The following is a 23455-nucleotide window of genomic DNA, read 5'->3' on the forward strand; positions in this document are numbered from 1 at the left end:
CCTCTGGGTCATCCCAGTGCACCAGCGCTGAGCACCCTGTCTCATGCATCGAACCTGAACTGGCGGTCTGTTTCACATATGATAATATACATGTTTCAATGCTATTCTCTCAAATTATCCCACCCTCGCCTTCTCCCAGAGTCCAATAGACTGTTCTACACATCTGTGTCTCTTTTGCTATGATATGGACTTATCATTACCATCTTTCTAAATTTCATATATATATATAGTTAGTATGCTATATTAGTGTTTTTCTTTCTGACTTACTTCACTTTGTATAATAGGCTCCAGTTTCATCCACCTCATTAGAACTGGTTCAAATGTGTTCTTTTTAATGGATGAGTAATATTCCATTGTGTATATGTACCACAACTTTCTTATCCATCCATCTGCTGATGTACATCTAGTTTGCTTCCATGTCCTAGGTATTATAAACAGTGCTGTAATGAACAATGCCATACATGTGTCTCCTTCAACTCTGGTTTCCTCGGTGTGTATGCCCAGCAGTGGGATTTGCTGGGTCATATGGCAGTTCTATTTCCAGTGTTTTAAGGAATCTCCACACTGTTCTCCCTGGTGGCTGTACTGGTTTGCATTCCCACCAACAGTGTAAGAGGTTTACGTTTTCTCCACACCCTTTCCTGCATTTATTGTTTGTAGATTTTTGGATAGCAGCCATTTTGACCAGCATGAGATGGTACCTCATTGTGGTTTTGATTTGCATTTCTCTGATAATAAGTGATGTTGAGCATCTTTCATGTGTTTGTTAGCCATCTGTATGTCTTCTTTGAAGAAATGTCTGTTTAGTTCTTTTTTGTACAGTTCTTATCACGTTCACTGTTACTTAAGTATTGGGTTAGCTAAAAGTTTCATTCAAGTTATTCCATAAGATGGCCCAGAAAAAACCACAAGGTAAGAATTACCATAATAATTTTTTTTAGTTATCTTATTAAAATTCAAGGAAATAGTTTTATCATATAACAGGAAATTATCACACAAATACACAGAAACCTATAGCAGATTAAATGGGCATTAGTTCAATTTATTGTCAAAGCCAGTCCCATCCATATAACCCCAAATAACAGAATTTAAAAATTACATGTTACTTTATAGAAACCAAGATAAACAAGCCAAACCAACATTTTCATTTATAGATGATTTTGCCTTATTTGTATATATCAATTCACAGAGGCTTTATCTGTACTATGTTGTATGTCATTGGAAGGCAAATTAGTTAAAGATTTCTTTTCCATAATCTATTAGATCATGAAATCGATCATTATAATGACGATGCAATTTGGAAGATTTAGTGTTTCCAAAAATTATATTTTACACATTGTGCTTATTACTATTTTTGCTCATAGTAACCTTTGAATAGGTTTATGTTTTTAATCCGCATTTTAGAGAGGAGAGAAGTGGGATACAGATGATTTGTTCTTTGCTAAAGAAGCTGCTTTGCTCTTTACTATAGAAGTACCACATGAATAGCCCATATTTGGGTCCTGGCTATTTAAAAATACTATCTTGTACTGTAACATAGATCAAGACACCTTGTAAACCAATTTGGAAATACGTTTGTCAGTTCACTCTCATGAAAGATTGAAAGTGCATGTTCAACAGAGTTAGGTGCGCACATACAGAAACTTTACTTATAATTGGGCTTCCTGGGTAGCTCAAATGTTAAAGAATCTGCCTGCAATGTGGGAGGCCTGGGTTTGACTCCTTAGTTGGGAAGATCCCCAGGAGAAGGGAAAGGCTACCCACGCCAGTTCTGGCCTGGAGAATTCCATAGAATGTATAGTCCATGGGGTGGCCAAGAGTCAGACACAACTGAGAAACTTTTGCAATAACCTGCAGGGTTTGAGAGACTTTATGACTTTGAATAAAATGATGACTTAGTATGCTATAAATATATTTTTGAAACACAAAAATGTACAATTTGAATATGGACAGTTTATTATACATAAATTAAACATGACTCACAGGTGGGGATCTCTAATATTTCTCCACAATGTAGCTCAGAGCCTAGGCTGGTTATTCAAGGTATCATTTACCCTGGCAATAGATGAGTGTAGACCCTGAAAAAGTGCCAGCTCATTCAAGAGAAAGGAGAGTGAAAGAAACGTCTAGAATCAAAAGAGTGTAAATAGAATGAGAAAGTGGAGTTAGGTCTAACTGGTAAGCAAGGTGATACTCCAGTGGAATTAGCAGCAAAGAATAATCACACAAATAAGAGTATCTAAGTGAATGACTGTGTAGTGATGCAAAAACAACAACAAAAAATACAATTTGAGTGACTCCCCCTAAAAAGAGTGTACAAGGCTATTCTGGGTTAGTTATACTGTGAACATTTTGTTGTTGTTGTTGTTCTTTAACTGAATCCTGACAGAAGTATAGGATATACAGAGGAAGCGTGCATTCCAGACAGATGAAAACAAGATTATAAAGCTGAAGGCATTATACAGTGCAGTATGTTCTGGAAGTGGATGGAGCCAAACACTATTCTATTTTAAGAAATGAGAAAGAAAACAGTGGGGTAAAGATTTAAAAGGTAAGAAGTTAATCATAAGCAATATTTTATTCCATTTCTAATGTAAGATCTATTTTTGTAGTTAACAGAGACCACTGAATGATTTTAAGCATGGAAATAAAATAATTCAATTTGCATTTTATAGTACCTAGTTTGCAGTTGGGAAGAGACATTTGGTGGGGCATTCCTGGCCATGTGACTTTACATAACACTATACACTGTGATTCTAGATGATAATGTCCAAGACACTGTCAGATCAGAAAGTTTCCCAGGTGGTGAGGTAGTAGAGAATCTACCTGCCAATGCAGGAGAAGAAAAAGATGCAAGTTCAATTTCTGGATCAGGAAAATCCACTGGAGTAGGAAATGACAACCCACTCCAGTATTCTTGCCTGGAAAAATGCATGGACAGAGTAGCCCGGAAAGCTACAGTCCATGGAGTCACAAAAGAGTTGGATGTGACAACATCTGAGAATGATAATAAAATAAGAACTGAATTGGAAATGAGTACATAGGTTAAAAACAAGTCTCAGAAAACAGGTTTACATACTGTACCTCATTATACTATCCTAGCCTTTCTTTCCTTATCAAAATTATATTACAATTCCACACATTGTGTATACATCATAAAGTGAGGAAGATAACTATATACAGAGCCTTTTACATTTGATAATCATGTATTATATGATTTGCAACAATTTGCTTTATATTTCAATTTTTTTACATTTTATAAAGCTCTATCTTGTACTATCTCTTTTCATCCTAATGGCAATTAGGTAATCAGAATACCACTTTTGGGGGAATTAGTTTTAGGTGAAGTAATTGAAATTTCAGGGGCCCCAGGGAGGTGATTAAGATTTTTATTCTGAGTGCAATGCTTAAAGATTATATAAGAACAATAAGGCTACAGACATTACTCATATAGACTCCCAATTTATTCAAGTTTAAGGGAAAAAAGAATGTAAGCAAAAACTATATTAAGTATTCATCTTATCATGAATTTCCCAGAATATGCTCCTTTTAATTTAATGATTCTTTAAAAATGGACATTTAAAGCAGGAAACACAAAAGATATGCTGTAAGAAGTACTATGGAGGAGTTATATATGTGGGTGGACATGAATCATGCTCACCTAATAGAATAGCTCTTGCTAAGCCTTTGAAATACTCTGTGCAATTAGTTTATTAGAGACATTTGCAAAATTATTATTTGCCTTGCTTTTGTGTCTGTGTTTCTTCGTGTGTCTTCCAGGTTATGATCTGGTAATAAATATATCTTGATATCTATTTAATCTTAGAAAAATATGAATTTAAATTTAGAATCAGTCCTTAGTATAGCCCATTTTTTCTTCCAATGTATCCCAACCTGTTAATTTAAGACGATATTGAAAAAGGACTGGAATTAACTTTTAAGTGTCCCCCCTTTCTGAATGCCACCTTTAATAAGCTTGGATAAGGCACTTGAACGCTTTGAGTTTGATTATTCTTTTCTGTAATTTTGAGAATAGAGTATCTGTTTTGAATACCTCTCTGGGATATACTAAAAATCAGATGAGATAATGAATGCATAATTAATGGAACATATATTGAAAGCAATATGGTATAATGGTAAAGAATGCAGACTGAAGAATTAAATTCTGTATTTAAATACTGATTTTGCCACTTTTCAGCTGTGTATGCTCATCAAGTAACTTAGCCTCTTTCTACCTCAGATTCCTTGCATATAATATAAGTATGATAATAATAGTTCTGACCTGATTGTGAGAATATAAGGAAATAATCTATCCAATATCCCAAAGAAATATAGTAAGAATTATTCAAATGGTGGTGGTGGTGGTGTTGATAATGAGAATGATGATGGTGATGGGAACAATGTGTCAGACACCACGTACAGTGGTGAAGAAGTCACAATCATTTTTTTTTTTTTTCAGAAGGAAACCTAGAGAAATACAAAGGCTTAAGAAGTTTAACATTATAGTGCATTCTATTAATAAAAACCTATGATATTTCTGAAATTTAACTCATAAAACCTGCTAATAAATTTAAGCTTCCTTGAATGATTTGCCTGCTAAATCAAAATGTGAGCATGTTGAGCTACTTTTAGGTACTTTGTTTTGATAGAATCCCTAGGAGAATATGGGATGTAATGCTAAGTTCCAGGGTCTATCTCATCCAGCTTTGTGTTGAGATCTCCTCATCTGTAAAGTGAGCTTGCTGAATATCATGTTTTCTTCAGTTTATTACAGGCTGATATTTAATGCTCTAGTGATTTTTTTTATGTATAAGCCTACAGCTGAGAATATGATCTTGGTGATTTGCTTAAAATGTAACAGTGGGTGCCAATTAATGATTTAACTTCTGAAATGCTGAAAATTAGCATATATATTTAAAGATACTCATATAACAACAAAATAAAAAGAGCAGTTCAGCTAGCATTTGCTACTAGCGAAAACTCGATTCCTCAGTCATGGGTTGACTTGTTTGCTTGGGAGAGTCCCACATTCTTCTTCTCTTGGTACATATATTATTAGTGCCCATTTCACTCAAAAGTGTTTCAGCTCGCATGTGAAATATATAGTCACCTAATTTATGATTTGAATGCAATTTATGAAGAAATTAAGTTAAGTCAAAGTTAGTACCTGTGCCTTAATGTGCATTTTTAAAGCTAAAAATCAAATTCTATGAAATTGGACCAAGTAATGGTGAAAGCAGTTTAATCTATAAAATGAAAGTGAGTGTAATTTTCAGGGAAAAGGAGCTATACAATTTTTTTAACAGTGCCTAGGATACAGTAAGCATTATTCAAATGTTTTATGATCCTGATGATGTGCCAGAAACTAGGATACAGTGGTTAAGAATTCACAATCATTTATTTCAATGAGAGAAAAATGAGCATGAATTGAAGATTTAATTCTTGGAATACTGAACACTGGCACATATTTTGAAAAAGATACTCATGCAACAGAAATAAAGAGAATAAAGAAAATTCCTGCTAAATTGAACTTATGGGATATTTCATATAGTAATCATAATTCAGCAAGACTTTACCTCTCATAGTGGTACATGGGTCTTGAAGTCAAACATTTTTGTTTGAACTTTGGCTCATGTTCAAGACCTTAGTTTGTATTTTTAAATTTTATATATTGTCCAAATTAACTAACCTCTTGAGATCTCAATTTGATAATTGTAAAACAGAGATAATACAAGTCGCCTAATACGACAGAGATAATGAAAGTCACCTTTCATTTTCATGAATAAATTTGAGGAGCTCTGCATTTTCATGAAAGTGAAATGGCATAATGCAAGTCCATAGAAGACTGACATAAAGTTTGGGAAATTGTTAGCTATTGTGGCTCCCAATTCTGTGTTGATGACAGTGTCATTCTGTATGGTAAATACATGATGGCCAAAAGAAGTATCTTTGAAAAAATTATGTAAAATCAAAATGAGCATACGTTTCTTTAAAAATAATTATTCTTGAAGTAGTTAGTAACATGTTTGACAAAAAAAAATTTCCCAAGGACTGTTATTGAATGATTATAGTATATTAAAACATAAAAAGGAATGTATGACAAAACAATGTTTAACACAGTATTATAAAGAATCCTTTATAGATTATAGTATAAAAATAAAAGAAAAAAAATCTCTTCTTGGGTATGTGTGACTCTCAGCTTGAATTTTTAAATTCTACCCCAATTTGTAAAACAACAACAACAACAAAGAAAAGGCACACACAGAAACAAAATGACCACAACATTCTCAAAGCGGTGCAGTGCTCCAGGGGCATACATTCTCACAGTTAAAAACATTTCCAAAAACGTCCTTGGACTCTCATGAAAAACCCTGTGAATAAGGCAAAATATGTCACTCAATCCATATTCCTATGTTTTCTCCAAATAGATAATTGACAATTAGCATCACTTCAATGTCAGAAACATAAACATGTGGAGCTACTTTGTGATGTGTCTAAAGAATGGCTTAATTATGATATAGTGGGTCAAAGATTGAATTTTCCTTTTTCTCCAGAAAAGCAGTGTTCACTGCCAAATAATGTAGAGAGTATAATTTGGCTTCAGCATCTATCAATGTGAATAAAAAATAATTACCTCTCAAATGTTGCAAAATTCAATAACATGTTTAGAAATTTTCACATAATAGTCCGCAGATAATAAATGCCTCTACATCCTAGCACCTTTCTTCTCTTCTAAAAATTACTAAGAGATGTCAGTTCTACAGTAGAAATGATTTCATGATCAGAAAATAGAATTAACATTCTACCATGGACTGTCAGAAGATGTTACTGAGTTTTTGTTGTGAATAAAATTCAAAAAATAGTACATTCAGTGTTTCTAACATTATTAGTAGTAGTAAATATAGTATTATCAGCAAAATAATAATAATTATAGCAATAACCATGAATGATGACAGATTTTATATAGTGCTTTTTTTGTGTCTAACATTAGTCATTTCTATCTTCACCATAGCCCTATGTTATTATCCTATTTTAGATATGAAAAAGTATGGGGCTTGACTTGCCCCAAAGCAAAGCTCTATTTACTGGTGAAGCTGATATCTGAACCCAGGAAATTTTCACCTCCAGTGTTCATGCTCTTTATTATTCTATAGATTATTTGTAATTTATGGAAGATTATAATAGAGTTACCTCTGATATTTTTTAGAAAAAAAATGACTGTTTTATTATTGCTTGGCTAAGCAGATGGAATTGCTTGCCTTTTAAACATCTTATTTTAGGCAGACACAATATGAAATAAACAAAAAGTTTAAATAACGTTCATATGAGCTGCTTTTTCTTGTTGTCGTTTCCTATTTCCATGTAGCAAAATGATAGTATTTTATTTCTTGATGAAAAAAACGTTAAAATTGACAAATATTTGGGGATGGATAATTGTGTGCCTTTTGTGTGTCTTAATTATGTAATGAAAATTTGCTGTTTGTGCATATTCTACTTTATATCAACATTTTAAAAAGCCAGTAGATGTAAATAAATTTGAGGAGCTCTGCATTTTTGGAGAGGACATACAAATAAAATAACCAAAACAGTAATTCCAAATTATATGAAGTATAGCATTTTCCAAATTCTTCATATTCTATAATGTAACTGTTTGCTAAGTCCTTCAAGATAAGGAGAATCCATTTTTCTTGAATATATTAATAGTTTGGGAAACTGAAAAGAAAAATTCAACTGACCTTAAGGATTGTCTCTCCCTAGTCATTTCTGCACTGATGGTTCTAGCTTGCAGCAGAAGGTAATGCTATCTTTTGAATTATTAAGCCATTAGTTCCCTTGACCTGCCTCTTGAGAAATCAGTATGCAGGTCAGTAAGCAGCAGTTAGAACTGGACATGAAACAATAGACTGTTTCCAAATAGGAAAAGGAGTATGTCAAGGCTGTATATTGTCACCCTGCTTATTTAACTTATATGCAGAGTACATCATGAGAAATGCTGGGCTGAATGAAGCACAGGCTGGAATCAAGATTGCCAGGAGAAATAGCAATAACTTCAGATATGCAGATGACAGCACCCTTATGGCACAAAGTGAAGAAGAACTAAAGAGCCTCTTGATGAAAGTGAAAGAGGAGAGTGAAAAAGTTGGCTTAAAGCTCAACATTCAGAAAGCTAAGAAAGATCATGGCATCCAGTCCCATCACTTCATGGCACATAGATGGAGAAACAATTGAAACAGTGGCAAGTTTTATTTTGGGGGGCTCCAAAATCAGTGCTGATGGTGACTGCAGCCATAAAATTAAAAGACACTTAACTCCTTGAAAGGAAAGTTATGACCAACCTAGACAAGCATATTAAAAAGCAGAGATATTACTTTGCCAACAAAGGTCCGTCTAGTCAAGGCTATGGTTTTTCCAGTGGTCATGTATGGATGGGAGAGTTGGACAGTGAAGAAAGCTGAGCATCAAAGAAAATATGCTTTTGAATTGTGGTGTTAGAAAAGACTCTTGAGAGTCCCTTGGATGCAAGGAGATCCAACCAGTCAATCCCAAAAGGAGATCAGTACTGAATGTTCATTGGAAGGACTGATGTTGAAGCTGAAACTCCAATACTTTGGATACCTGATGTGATGAGCTGACTCATTTGAAAAGACCCTGATGCTGGGAAAGGTTGAAGGCAGGAGGAGCAGCGGACAACAGAGGATGAGATGGTTGGATGGCATCACCGACTCAATGGACATGAGTTTGGATAAACTCCGTGAGTTGGTGATGGACAGGGAGGCCTGGCCTGCTTCAGTCCATGGAGTTGCAGAGAGTCAGATACGACTGAGCGACTGAACTGGACTGAACTGAACTGAGTTCACTTTTAATATTGATATAAACTTCAAGGCATGTCTTGTTACAAGATTAACTGTGAGGAGATATAAATTGTTACTTTGATTTGCATTTCATATTTTATACTATAACAATTATAGCATTAACATTAACAAATATGGCATCATAGATGTTTGAATTTTTTAATTAAAGATCTTGGCACGTTCCCATGTTCTTATTATAAAAGTACAATACAAGGGTTTTTTGAAAAAAACAAAAGCATACAGAAGCAGAAATTTTAAAATATGTTCTAACCAAGTGGCTATTATCACATAATATACAATGATAAGGTTAATGAACTTTACTGATTTTTTCTTTTTTCTAATTATGTATTCTAATATTTTCTAAAATGTTCATTTTATATTTTGAATATCAATTTAAAATCTATGTTTGTATAAATACATGTTTAAGTTTTGAAGTTTTTATTTTTATGCAACTTGAATTTTTCCTTAATTTTATAATATCTTTCCCATAAGCTCTTTAAGCTCATAGAGATAAAGGTAGAGGTAAAATGTTTAGTGTTAAAACTCACTAAGGAAACCATAAAATCCGTAGCAAACTTGTAATTTGATTTTGATAACTAAGCTGTGCTGGAGCTCTACATGGAGTGAATTTTGAGGCTGTAAGTTTTCCCTTGGTGATAGCCCATAAGAGAATAAATGTGGAATGAAACACGAAGGAGGAAGGATCACAAGGATGAGACCTAAGGACTCCAAAAGCCAGAGAACTGCATGCCAACTTCAAGAAAAACAGGAGAACTTGAGAGACCTTGACTAAAAAGAGGCCTTTTGTTTTCACCTTTGGCAGACCTTACGATTTCATTTTAACTTCATGAACTGAAAAAGAATAGCATAGGTAGGCAGTCCAATCTCTATGAGAGAAAAAGATTTCAGAAAGTAACATCAAGTTAGCAATGTGATCATACTTAAAATTAACAAAACTTACTACCACCAAATATTCCTTCAGTATTCAAATTTTCAGTTGGATGATATTGTCTTTGAATCGTAATCTAAGTAGGATCTTCATATTAGGTGCTTTGTCTCTTAAAGTCTCTTACCTGTAAACTCTACTTCTGTCTCTCACCTCACTGCCTCATACAGTTTATTTGTTGAGGACACAGATTTACCTGTCCTGAGAGTTTTCCACTGTCTGGATAATGCTGATTGCATCCCCATAGTATGATTTAACATACCTCTCTGCCTTCTTTACATCTTGTAAATTCTGGTTAGATCTAGAAGACTTTTCCCTTTTGGACTATTACAGAATAAGGTCAGCAGTGTTCTTCCACAAAGAAATTCATAAAGCATAACTGTCTTTTGTTTTGTCATAATAATAACCATTGTTGATCAGTTAGTACTGGGTATAGAAAAATAATGATGTTTTAATTCTATAATTCTTTTAAATTTATAGATAGAATATTCTTATAAAAATTCATCTGATTTGCTGTGTGTCTTGAATACAGACTCACACACAGTTCTTTCTCATCACTTTTACATTTTTAGACATTTTTGGGCTTTATTTCCATTTTATTTTCTAAATCCCATATTATGTTTTTGATTGGATATATTCTCTTTGGGCAATCTTTGTCATTTAGTCTTCATTTCATAGATTATGGTTGTTTATTCTCATTTCTTTGATGAATTCATTCAGTTCTTATTTTATATTCTCCTTTTATTTGTCCATTTGTGATCAGATTTATATTTCTGATTTTTGGTGTTACTTCAATTCTGCAAATGCTGTTGAGTTACATTTAATTCATGTCAGAATGCTATCTTACACTTTTGTTAGCTTGGTTTAGAGAAATTTCTTACTTAAAAATATTATGTTCATATTTTGTTTTATTCTTATGGTAAATTTGATGGATTCAGCATTCATAGTTTATTGATTTTTTTTTATCATTGTTTGAGTTTTTCTGGAACTAACAAAAGAAAACTTCTGTAAAGGTGAGGTTTGGTGACTTCTGGAAATGGCAACCCACTCCAGTATTCTTGCCTGGAAAATCCCATGGACGGAGGAGTGTGGTAGGCTACAGTCCATGGGGTCGCAAAGAGTCAGACATGACTGACTGAGCAACTTCACTTTCATTTTCATTTCTTAATGAAGGAAGATCAACCTTTCCTGTTTCTATAGTGATCTCTTCAACAAATGGAAATTGATGGAATCACTTCTGTTCTAACACATTTTGATACTTTACTATTTTCTAATTCCAGTAAAGTTTGATTTTCAGCCATCTCTTTATATCTCTTCACCATTAAGCCTCCAAAGAGTCCCTTCCCAAAGATCCTTCATTGCCTTCAGAGTTATGGCTTGTATGAGAGTCCCATCTTTGTTACCACATAATTGAAAGTCCATTCTGTTTAATTCCCTACTAAATTTTCTCTGTGTTTTCTTACCATGGTTAGGACCCTCTGTTTCTGAATGTGAATATTATTAGATGTTACAGAGGAGCCTGGTGGGCTGCAGTCCATGGGGTCACAAAGAGTTGTCATGACTGAGTGTGTGCATGCTCACACTCACACACACACACACACACACACACACACACACAGATGTTATCTGTGGCCATCTCTACTAAACCCTAGAGTACTCTCCTATGATCGTCACAATTGCCTGTGACCCTCCATTCAGGTTTGGACTCCACTTAAGTACAGGCATTAAACACACTCTGTGGTCTTGGGTGGTTCTGTACCATTTAAGTAAATTTAAGGCATATAGTAGTCTCTGTGGCCAGCTATGCTGTTAATATGAACTATGCAAGATTTTCTTATCTAACATTATTGACTTCAATTTTTCCCTTGGAATGTGTGCAGAGATTCCAATTCAAAAAGTTTCCGTTATCTTTAAGGTACTTGGAAATTCAGTAATAATATTATGAATGAAACAAAGGTGCCGGATTTTAGAAAGAATTCCAAATCATGAAGTCCTCCAGAGAAGGGAGATAATTGCACTTTACAAAGCAAAGCGTTTATTGTTAGAATATTTCTTTATCTCATTAAGAGAACTTTGAATAGGCAGAATATCAAAATGAGAGTGTTCTAAGAGATATAAGCAATACTGCACTAGAATCTAAGCATGAAGAAAGTAAAGAAGATAAAGGAGAACTGGGAATACTTATTTTATCAAATATCATAACTTCCATGAGTTAAACTAATTGCTTTAAAATATTAAAATATGTCATTGAGAATAGTATACCAGGATTAAAGAAATTGGATAAAGTCTTGAATTAGCTTATAATAATTGTTCTATAATTCTTAACTAGTACAATTCAGAAAGCTTTCCAACAATTGCAAAAAAAAAAAAAAAAAACCAATAGCCCCAAAATATTCCACATTTGCCAAAGTACTCTGCTGGACTAGAGTTACTTAGCAGGTATGAAGATACATGTGGTCTTCCTGGGTGGGTCAGTGGTAAAAAATCCTTCTGCCAGTGCAGGAGCCGGAGGAGATGCAGGTTTGATTCTGGAGTCAAAGATCCCTTGGAGGAGGAAATGACAATTCTTCTCAGTGTTCTTGCACAGAGAATCCCATGAACAGGAGGAGCCTGGCAGGCTACATTCCATGAGGTCGCAGAGTCTGACATAACTGAGGAACTGAGTATACACATGAAGATACAATAGCCGCACTTCACAGCAAAACCAAAGAATGTGCTGGTGTTAAAGAGCTAGTGGATAGCAAGGTGGTTATACTTTCAACACACTGGGAGAAAAAGACAGGCTCAAGAGAGTTAGAGCTCTAGCTTCAGCAACTTCCAGATTTAATACCAAGTTTAGAATTTATGACAGCAGATCTCCCCTATTTGAGTTCAGTTCAGTCGCTGAGTCATGTCTGACTCTTTGTGACCCCATGGACTGCAGCACACAAGGCTTCCCTGTCCGTCACCAACTCACGGATCTTATTCAAACTCATGTCCATTGAGTCAGTGATGCCATCCAACCACCTCATCCTCTGTCATCCCCTTCTCCTCCTGCCCGCCATCTTTCCTGGCATCAGGGTCTTTTCCAAAGAGTCATTTCTTTGCATCAGGTGGCCAAAGTATTGTAGCTTCAGCTTTAGCATCAATCCTTCCAACGGACACCCAGGACTGATTTCCTTTAGGATTGACTGGTTGGATCTCCATACAGTCCAAGGGACTCTCGAGTCTTCTCCAACGCCACAATTCAAAAGCATCAATTCTTCAGCACTCAGCTTTCTTTATAGTCCAACTCTCACATCCTTACATGACTACTGGAAAAATCATAGCTTTGACTAGACAGACCTTTGTCAGCAATGTAATATCTATGCTTTTCAATATGCTATCTAGGTTGGTCATAGCTTTTCTTCCAAGGGGCAGGCATCTCTTAATTTCATGGCTGCAGTCACCATCTGCAGTAATTTTGGAGCCCAAGAAAATAAAGTCTGTCACTGTTCCCATTGTTTCTGCATCCACTTGCCTTGAAGTGATGGGACCACATGCCATGGTCTTAGTTTTCTGAATGTTGAGTTTTAAGCCAGCGTTTTCACTCTCCTCTTTCACTTTCATCAAAGGACTCTTTAGTTCTTCTTTGCTTCCTGCCATAAGGGTGGTGTTAGCTGCATATCTGAGGTTATTGATATTTCTCCCGGCAATCTTCACTCCAGCTTGTGCTTCATCCATCCCAGAATTTTGCATGATGTACTCTGTGTGTAAGTTAAATAAGCAAGGTGATGATATAGAGCCTTGACATACTCCTTTCCCAATTTGGAACCAGTCCATTGTTCCATGTCCGGTTCTAACTGTTGCTTCTTGACCTGCATACAGGTTTCTCAGGAGGAAGGTAAGATGGTCTCGTATTCCCATCTATTTAAGAATTTTCCAGTTTTTTGTGATCCACACAGTCAAAGGATTTGGCATAGTCAATAACGCAGACATTTTTCTGGAACTCTCCAGCAGATGTTGGCAATTTGATCTCTGGTTCCTCTGCGTTTTCTAACTCCATCTTGAACATGTGGAAATTCTCGGTTCACGTACTTTTGAAGTTTTAATGGAGAATTTTGAGCATTACTTTGCTAACATGTGAGATGAGCGTAAATAGCCTCCCCTATGTAGAGACTAGTTTTTAAGAGATAGAAAACCACCTGCTAAACCAAGAAGATGTATATGGGCAATAAGAAAATAAAACATCCTCAATAATTGGAAAATTACAAGAAAAATAAGAGGAGTGAAAATTTGAAACCTTCACAGCTGAACTGGATATAGAACACACCCAGAAGGTCCAGGAAGTGGAGGATACTCAGAAAAGGAGGCTGAAGATGCAGGAGAGGTATTTTTGAAGAGGCCTTCCAGCAGGATTTGGAATTGTACCTTTCCACAGCTTGCCTTGCAGATAGCTAAGAGGTGAGGCAGTGGAGAGCAAGGCACCCTGGCAACAGGGACCTTCCCTGGGTGTGCAGAGAGAGGATGATGCCATGCTCCCTAGAGTGGGAGGTGCATGGGATAAAGTCCTCCTAAGTCCTGTTCTGTTGCTGGACCTTCAAAACCAAAGAGGATGCACCATGCCCTCTTTGTCTTGACACTGTTTTTGCCTCATTCTATAACTATAGACTTTAATCTCAGATATTTAAAAGACACAGAATATCTTTTAAAATGAGTAAGAAAAATGCAAATAAATATACACATAATCCTTCAGCACATAATAATCCCAATTATTATTTTAGTGTAGTTTTTACCAGTTTTTGCTTATTAGTGGGTCAGACCATTTGAGAGATTCTATTTATGTAATTGGTATAAAATATACATATATATGTGTATATATATGACTTTGTGTCTAAGTTTTCTTAATATTATATGGGAATCTTTCTTCCTCTATTGTTAACATTTTTAAATATAAAAAATACTGTTATAACATTTCCATCTCTCTATGAATCTTTTTTCCTAGAGCCTTTTATACAGAGTGAAGTCAGTCAGAAAGAGAAAATTAAATATTGTATATTAACACATATGTATGGAATCTAGAAAAAGGGTACTGATGAATCTATTTACAGGATAGGAATAGAGACACAGACATAGCAAACAGACTCATAGACACAGGGGAAGGAGAGGATGGGACCAATTGAAATAGTAGCATTGAAACATATACATTACCATATGTAAAATAGATAGCTAGTGGGAAGTTTCTATGTAACACAGGAAGCTCCTCCTGGTGCTCTGTGACAACCTAGAGGATGGGATGTGTGGCGGTGGGAGGGAGGGTCAAAAGGGAGGGAACATAAGTACGCCTATGGCTGATTTATGTTAATGTAAGACCAGAAACCAAAACAACATTGTAAAGCAATTATCCACCAATCAAAAATAAATAAATTTTAAAAAATCATATGTATAATTTTGGATTACTTTAATTTCCTACTAAATATATTAAAATAATCATATATGTTCAGAATTGTTATTTAAATTATTATTTATTTGATAATTATCATGTTTCTAATTTTTGAAATGCTAAAACTTTAGCTTTATTTCAATTAATTTATCTATTATTATTTTATTTATTTTATGAAATCCAAATGACATCCAGGATAGCAATATATTATCCTGGTATACTGAGAAATATATATCTAAAACATCTTTTATTATTTTCTTTCAGCATTCAAGTCAATACACAGGATACATACTTTTAACATTAAGCGGTACATAGCGAAGAAAATTCAAGTAATCCAAAAAAATTTTAAAATAATATTGGTCTACATGGTGAGTTTCAAGCATACAGTAAACAATTGGAATAAATATTAGAACAAAAAAATCACAATAAGTGGGCATATGTTAAACGACAAAATTCAAAGTACTAATCCCTACATTTTTATATAAAACATATAAATGATCAGTTCATTTCAGTCACTCAGTTGTGTTCGACTCTTCACGACCCCATGGAGCACAGCATGCCAGGCCTCCCTCTCCATCACCAACTCAGGCAGTCTACTCAAACTTATCCCCTTTGAGTCGGTGATGGCTATCCAAACATCTCATCCTCTGTCATCCCCTGCTCCTCCTGACTTCAATCTTTCCCAGCATCAGAGTCTTTTCAAATGAGTCAGCTCTTCGCATCAGGTGGCCAAAGGATTGGAGTTTCAGCTTCAACATTAGTCCTTCCAATAAACACTCAGGACTGATCTTCTTTAGGATGGACAGGTTTGATATCCTTGCAGTCCAGGGATTCTCAAGAGTCTTTTCCAACACCACAGTTAAAAAGTATCAATTCTTCGTGGCTCAGATTTCTTTATAGTTCAACTCTCACATCCATACTTGACTACTGGAAAAATCATAGCCTTTACTAGACGAACCTTTGTTAGCAAAGTAATGTTGTTGCTTTTTAATATGCTGTCTGGGTTGGTCATAACTTTCCTTCCAAGGATTAATCATCTTTTAATTACATGGCTGCAGTCACAATCTGCAGTGATTTTGGAGTCCCCCAAAATAAAGTATCTAACTGTTTCCACTGTTTCCCCATCTATTTCCCATGAAGTGATGGGACCAGATGCCGTGATATTAGTTTTCTGAATGTTGAGCTTTAAGCCAAGTTTTTCACTCTCCTCTTTCACTTTCATCAACAGGCTCTTTAGTTCTTCAGTTTTTGCCATAAGGGTGGTATCATCTGTATATCTGAGGTTATTGACACTACTCCCAGCAATCTTGATTCCAGCTTGTGCTTCTTCCAGCCCGGTGTTTCTCATGATGTACTCTGCATATAGGTTAAATAAGCAGGGTGACAACATGCAGCCTTGACGTACTCCTTTTCCTATTTGGAACCAGTCTGTTGTTCTATGTCTAGTTCTAACTGTTGCTTCCTGACCTGCATACAGGTTTCTCAAGAGGCAGGTCAGGTGGTCTGGTATTCCCATCTCTTTCAGAATTTTCCACAGTTTATTATGATCCACACAGTCAAGGGCTTTGCCATAGTCAATAAAGCAAAAATAGGTGTTTTTCTGGAATTATCTTATTTTTTGATGATCCAACGTATGTTGGCAATTTGATCTCTGGTTCCTCTACCTTTTCTAAAACCAACTTGAATATCTGGAAGTTCACATTTCACATATTACTGATGCCTAGCTTGGAGAATTTTGAGCATTGCTTTACTAGTGTATGAGATGAGTGCAATTGTGCAGTAGTTTGACCATTCTTTGGTAATGCCTTTCTTTTGGGATTGGAGTGAAAACTGACCTTTCCAGTCCTGTGGCCACTGCTGAGTTTTCCAAATTTGCTGGCATGTTGAGTGCAGCATTTTTCCAGCATCATCTTTTAGGATTTGAAGTAGCTCAACTGGAATGCCATCACCTGCACTAGGTTTGTTCGTAGTGATGTCTACCAAGGCCCACTTGACTTTACATTTCAGGATGTCTGGCTCTAGATGAGTGATCACACCATTGTGATTATCTGGGTCATGAAGATATTTTCTGTACAGTTCTTCTGTGTATTATTGCCACCTCTTCTTAGTATCTTCTGCTTCTGTTAGGTCCATACCATTTCTGTCCTTTATTGAGCCCATCTTTGCATGAAGTATTTCCTTGGTATCTCTAATTTTCTTGAAGACATCTCCAGTCTTTCCCACTCTATTCTTTTCCTCTATTTCTTTACACTGATCACTGAGGAAGACTTTCTTATCTCTCCTTGCTATTCTTTGGAACTTTGCATTCAAATGGGAATATCTTTGCTTTTCTCCATTGTTTTTCACTTCTTTTCTTTTCACAGCTGTTTGTAAGGCCTCCTCAGATAGCCATTTTGCTTTTTTGCATTTCTTTTTCTTGGGGATGGTCTTGATCCCTGTCTCCTGTACAATTCATGAACCTCCACCCATAGTTCATTAGGCCTAGTCCCTTAAATCTATTTCTCACTTCCACTGTATAATCATAAGGGATTTGATTTAGGTCATATCTGAATGATCTAGTGGTTTTCCCTAGTTTCTTCAATTTAAGTCTGAATTTTTCAATAAGGAGTTCATGATCTGAGCCTCAGTCTGCTCTCGGTCTTGTTTTTGCTGACTGTATAGAGCTTCTCCATCTTTGGCTGCAAAGAATATAATCAATCTGATTTCGATGTTGGCCATCTAATGATGTCCATGTGTAGAGTCTTCTCTTGTGTTGTTGGAAGAGGGTGTTTGCTAGGAACCATGCGTTCTCTTGCCAAAACTCTATTAGCCTTCGCCCTGCTTCATTCTGTTCTCCAAGGCCAAATTCGCCTGTTACTCCAGGTGTTTCCTGACTTCCTACTTTTGCATTCCAGTCCCCTATAATGAAAAGGACATCTTTTTTGCGTGTTAGTTCTAAAAGGTCTTGTAGTTCTTCACAGAACCATTCAACTTCAGCTTCTTCAGCATTACTGGTCAGGGCATAGACTTGAATTACCATGATATTTAATGGTTTGCCTTGAAAATGAAGAACAGCAAGCTTCCACTTTTACTTATGGTAGAAAAATTGATCTTGCCAATTTCATTCTTTTTAATAAAAAGCCTAATTTTGAGAAAATATTGGTTCAGTTCTCTAATCTTTTACCAACCTAATTATTTGCAGTAATTTATATATTATCAGATGATGAGACGGTTCGATGGCATCACTGACTCAATGGACAAGAGTTTCAGCAAACTCCAGGACATAATGAAGGTGTGATGCAATCCATGGGGTCACAAAGTATTGGACATGACTTAATGACTGAATAGCAGCAACATGTATTGGCCCAGGAGAGAAACACAGATTGACTCATCCAAGTCCTATTCTCTTTCCCCTGGCTTCCACCTCTTTGTCAGGGTTCCTGCCAGATCTCAGTTTTATGACATGGCATAATGTCCACAGTTACCAATATGACCTCCATGCATGAAGTTCCCTCACTCTGCAAAATGTCTTTAGTCTTCTTCAGGTTTTCAAGCCTCCTAAGAATTTCTACAACTGTTGTAATATTTTGGTTGTTGAAATTTTGTTCCAAGATTCACATGTGGACAAAGCCCTCAGCAATCATTATTCTGTTTCAGGAAACACACCAAACGTGGATATCTCCTAAGAATTTTAAGATCCTTTCTACATATCATAAAAGTAAAAAAAAGAAAAAAAAATTTAAAAAAAAACCTCTCCTTTCAGGTTTTCCTACAACTTCTCTGAACTTGTATTAGATTATTGTAATAATTTCTGACATAGGGTATAAATTCAGGAAGGTAGGTAATGTTTCTAGGTTCCTTTAAGGGACCTATAAACTTTAAAACCCAAGTCATGGTGACTTAGATTATCTTCTGCCTTCTGGTTTTTCAAAAGTTCATTTATATTTGGGTGGAAAAATATGTGTGTCATCACATAGTTATCTCTATTCTATAGACCCAGGAATAAACATGGTGTCCAGGCTCATAAATCCTCGCTCCTTGGAATATAAAATATCTCTTTCTCTGTGAATTATACATCCTACAAATGGAAACCTTGCTTTTGTGGCTATTTTTCCTGCAAGGTGTTTAAATTATTATTAGAGATTTAACTGTCTCCTGCATTCTGTTTTATTGATTACTATTGTTATAGAACTAATGAAAATGAAGATTTTGCAAAAAAGTGTAAAGAGAGAATGGGAAATCATCTTTAAGAAATATATGGCAAAAATATATGAAATAAATTCATTGCAAGCTTTAACCTTTATACACATAACCACAATTTTGAAAAAAATGAAAAAATATAATAGATGAGAGAATTAAAATAAAATAAGTTTTGGAGGAAGTAAATCTCAAATAACTACATATTATAACAACAGAGATTTGTAAATGATACATAAATCAGTCATGATCAAGGAATCACACATGAAATCCTATGCATTGAAAAGGTTGATTTATGAATCAAATTTATCTAAAAATGAATCTTCCTGAAAGAACATTACAGCAAAATATTTAAAAGTTCATAGATCAGTTCCACAGAAGCCTATGAAGTCTGTAATTTGTTTAATAATGAATTTTAAAGCATTGTAAAAGTTTTCTAGTAGTCATGTATGGATGTGACAGATGGACCATAAAGAAAGTTGAGCGTCAAAGAATTGACGTTTTTGAACTGTGGCATTAGAGAAGACTCTTGAGAGTCCCTTGAACTGCAAGGAGACCAAACCAGTTAATCTTCAAGGAAATCAGTCCTGAATATTCATTGGAAGGATTGATGCTGAAGCTGAAACTCCAATACTTTGGCCACCTGATGTGAAGAGATGACTCATTTGAAAAGACCCTGATGCTGGGAAAGATTGAAGGCAGGAGGAGAAGGGGATGATAGAGGATGAAATGGTTGCATAGCATCACCTATTTGATGGGCAACAGTTTGAGAAAACTCTGGGAGATAATGAAGGACAGGGAAACCTGGCATGCTGCAGTTCATGGGCCTACAAAGAGTTGGACACAACTTAGCAACTGAGCAACAACAGCTACTACTAGATTCTGGGCTTGATCTTTCATGGCTATCAGATAAAATTGCATGGCAAATTGCTTTCTACATTCTCACTCTAAATATTTTAAATCAAATGATGGTCTAATAATATAACAGTCTGGATATTCAGATTATAGAATGATACAAAGTTTCCATGTACAAAAGGAAATGGTAGGGGGCTTCCCTGGTTACTCAGATGGTAAAGAATCAGCCTGCAATGTGAGAGACCTGAGTTTGATTTCTGGGTTGGGAAGATCCCCTAGAGGGGGGCATGGCAACCCATTCTTGTGTTCTTGCCTGGAGAATCCCCATGGACAGAGGAGCCCGGTGGGCTACAGCCCATGGGGTCACAAAGAGTCAGATATGACTGATTGACTAAGCATGGCACAAAGTTTCAATTAAGCAGTATTCTTATAAATCAGGCATTATATATGAGATCATATAATACATATTTGTAGTTAATATTCTCATGTTCTACCCTGGTTTATAAAAGAAATAAAAACAGGGGCATACCAAACTGAAAATACGTCACACTGCTCTTCAGCTGTGGAGAAACTGATAAAAGTCAACTACCCAATCACCAGACAGAACAGGGGACTAAAAGAGTCCAGATACCTGATATTTAAAAATCACTAGGTTGGACTGGCATCCTTTGTGACGATGAGTAATGAAAAGCAACCGATTAAGGACCAATGGTGAAAACACATTGAAGGTCAGAAAACATTGATTCACTGAGCCAACTCAGAGAAGAAAGAAGAAAGACCCAAAGAAAAATTCAGAAGGTTGATATTCTCAGTAGGTTCATTATTTTAATCTTTATAAAGCAGAAGCCAACACAGTGGGGTAGGATGAAATAGGACATGGTGCAGTAAGGTAGTATTGACAGGAACCTAATTTGAGAAAGACACATAATTTTAAAAATCAAAATCTGTACCATAGTAAATGAATTAATCATTGTGGAGGCATACTTCTAAACCTTTTGCCAAAACCAAAGAAAAGTATAAAAATTCAAAATTCTTAGACCAAATATAAATTTAAGTAGCAACTATTAAGAGAGCAAAGCAAAACCAGAAGTAGTGATCAAAGACTTTCTTTGTACTAGTTTCTTATTGCTTCCAATTACCGGAAACTTAGTAGCTTCAAACAACAGATTTATTATCTTGCGGTCTGGATTTCATAAATCCCAAATGGGGTTTTATGTGGCTAAAATCAAGGAACTGATAGGGCTACATTTCTTCTGAAGGCTCTAGAAGCCATCTCTTGTTTATTCCAGCCTCTAGAGGCCATCTGTATCCCTTGGCTCAGGGGCCCTTCTTAGATCCTCAGTGCCAAATAGTGTAAGATTTTCAACCTCTTTCTTCTCTGAGCTCTACTTTTTTTTTTTTTTAATCTGCTTTTGTCATCATGTCTTCTTTAATTCTAACCTTTTTGCCTTTCTCTTGTAAAGATTATTATGTCAGCCTGGATAATTCAAGATAATCTTCCCATTTTAAGACCCTTGATTTAATCATATCTTCATAGTCCATTTTGTCATGTTAAGGTAGCATATATACAAATTTGGGAGATTAGGACATGAGCATCTTTGGGAAGTAATTTTTTTTTTTACCTTCTATAGGGATAGAAAAAATTTTTTTCAGTTTTGATTAAAATAACTTCTGTGTGTAGTGTAAGAGCTCACAATATTCCAGGCAACATAATTGACAAGATATCCACAGATAGACATATGTTGGTGAAATGTTTGGGCTATGAGAATAATGACAAACATTTAAAAGCATTTTAAATTTGAAGGAAGGAAAAATAATGCATATTAACTAAAGACCTAGAGGGATGAAATGGAGGGAAAAAGGAGGTAGGTTCAAGTGAGAAGTGACATATGTATATCTATGGCTGATTCATGATGCTGTTTGGCAGAAACCAACACAGTTCTGTAAAGTCATTATCCTTGAATTAAAAAATACATAAGTTTTAAAAATGTTATTAAATTGCCCATGGTTTTACCACAATAAATGAAAAACTATAAAGTTCCACAATTGAACAAACTTAAAAAAAAAAAAAAAACCCCACAAAAAACAACAATCAGGCTGGCCTCTTAATTCTGTTGTGTGTGTGTGTGTGTGTGTGTGAAAAAACAGAAGATAATATAACTTTATTAAGCTGTCTATGTGATTCTATTATCAAAAGCAATGATTAATAGTGGCAGTAGCTTAAATTGCTATCATTATCATCATTAGGAACCAATATCCCTATAATACAACACTCAGGACATTTACTAATTTAGTGTCATTCTCTGGCTTACTCCCTGAAAAAGGAAATGGCCACCCACACCAGTCTTCTTGCCAGGAAAATCCCATGGACAGTGGAGCCTAGCAAGCTAGACATTCCATGGGGTCACAGAGTCAAACATGACTGAGGAACTAAACAACAATGAATGTGATTGTCTTTTGCTCCATAACGTTCCTTTCACAGCTAGGATATACTGCTGAGAATTGAATAACAAGTTTTGAATATTCATCGGAAGGACTGATACTGAAGCTGAAACTCCAATGCTTTGGCCACCTGATGTGAAAAACTGACTCATTTGTAAAGACCCTGATGCTGGGAAGGATTGAAGACAGGAGGAGAAGGGGACGACAGAGGATGAGATGGTTGGATGGCATCAGCGGCTCAGTGGACATGAGTATGAGTAAACTCTGGAAGTTGGTGATGGATAGAGAAGCCTGGTGTGCTGTAGTCTTTGGGGTCGCAAAGAGTCGGACATGACTGAGCGGCTGAACTGAACTGAACTGAACAGTGAAGTAGAGTGTCCAAAGCCCACTCTGTTTTTTTTATGTCTCTGTGATTCATCACATTCCATGATAACATTTATGCCTACTAATGTGTTTTAATCACCTTATAGTTTTTCCACATAAATTAATTCTACCACCCATTTTCAAACAGCTGTAGTCCAAAGTAGGCAGAATGACTGTAATAACTAAGGTGGGAAATTGTTTCTATTCTCAGTACTTGTGCTTAATCCCATTTGGTTTAACTTGTATTTTGAGGTTACAAAAAGTAGAAAGATTATTTAAAAAAAATTAATGGATTTTAACACTTGTAATGTTTTAAAAGTAACTGTGAGCAATCATTTAAATTTGAAGATATATTTAGGATACTTGAGTTTCAATTAGATAAAATTATAGAAAAATTATAATCAACTTCACTGAGAAAAA

The 23455-nt window shown here is 35.5% G+C and overlaps 1 pseudogene; it reads left to right on the forward strand.

The window, feature by feature from the left end:
• The first annotated feature begins 890 nt into the window (after positions 1–890).
• On the forward strand, positions 891–14217 carry LOC122675200 (annotated as a pseudogene).
• Positions 14218–23455: the final 9238 nt, after the last annotated feature.

The sequence above is a fragment of the Cervus elaphus genome, chromosome 19, assembly GCF_910594005.1.
Source record: "Cervus elaphus chromosome 19, mCerEla1.1, whole genome shotgun sequence".
Taxonomy (NCBI): Eukaryota; Metazoa; Chordata; class Mammalia; order Artiodactyla; family Cervidae; genus Cervus; species Cervus elaphus.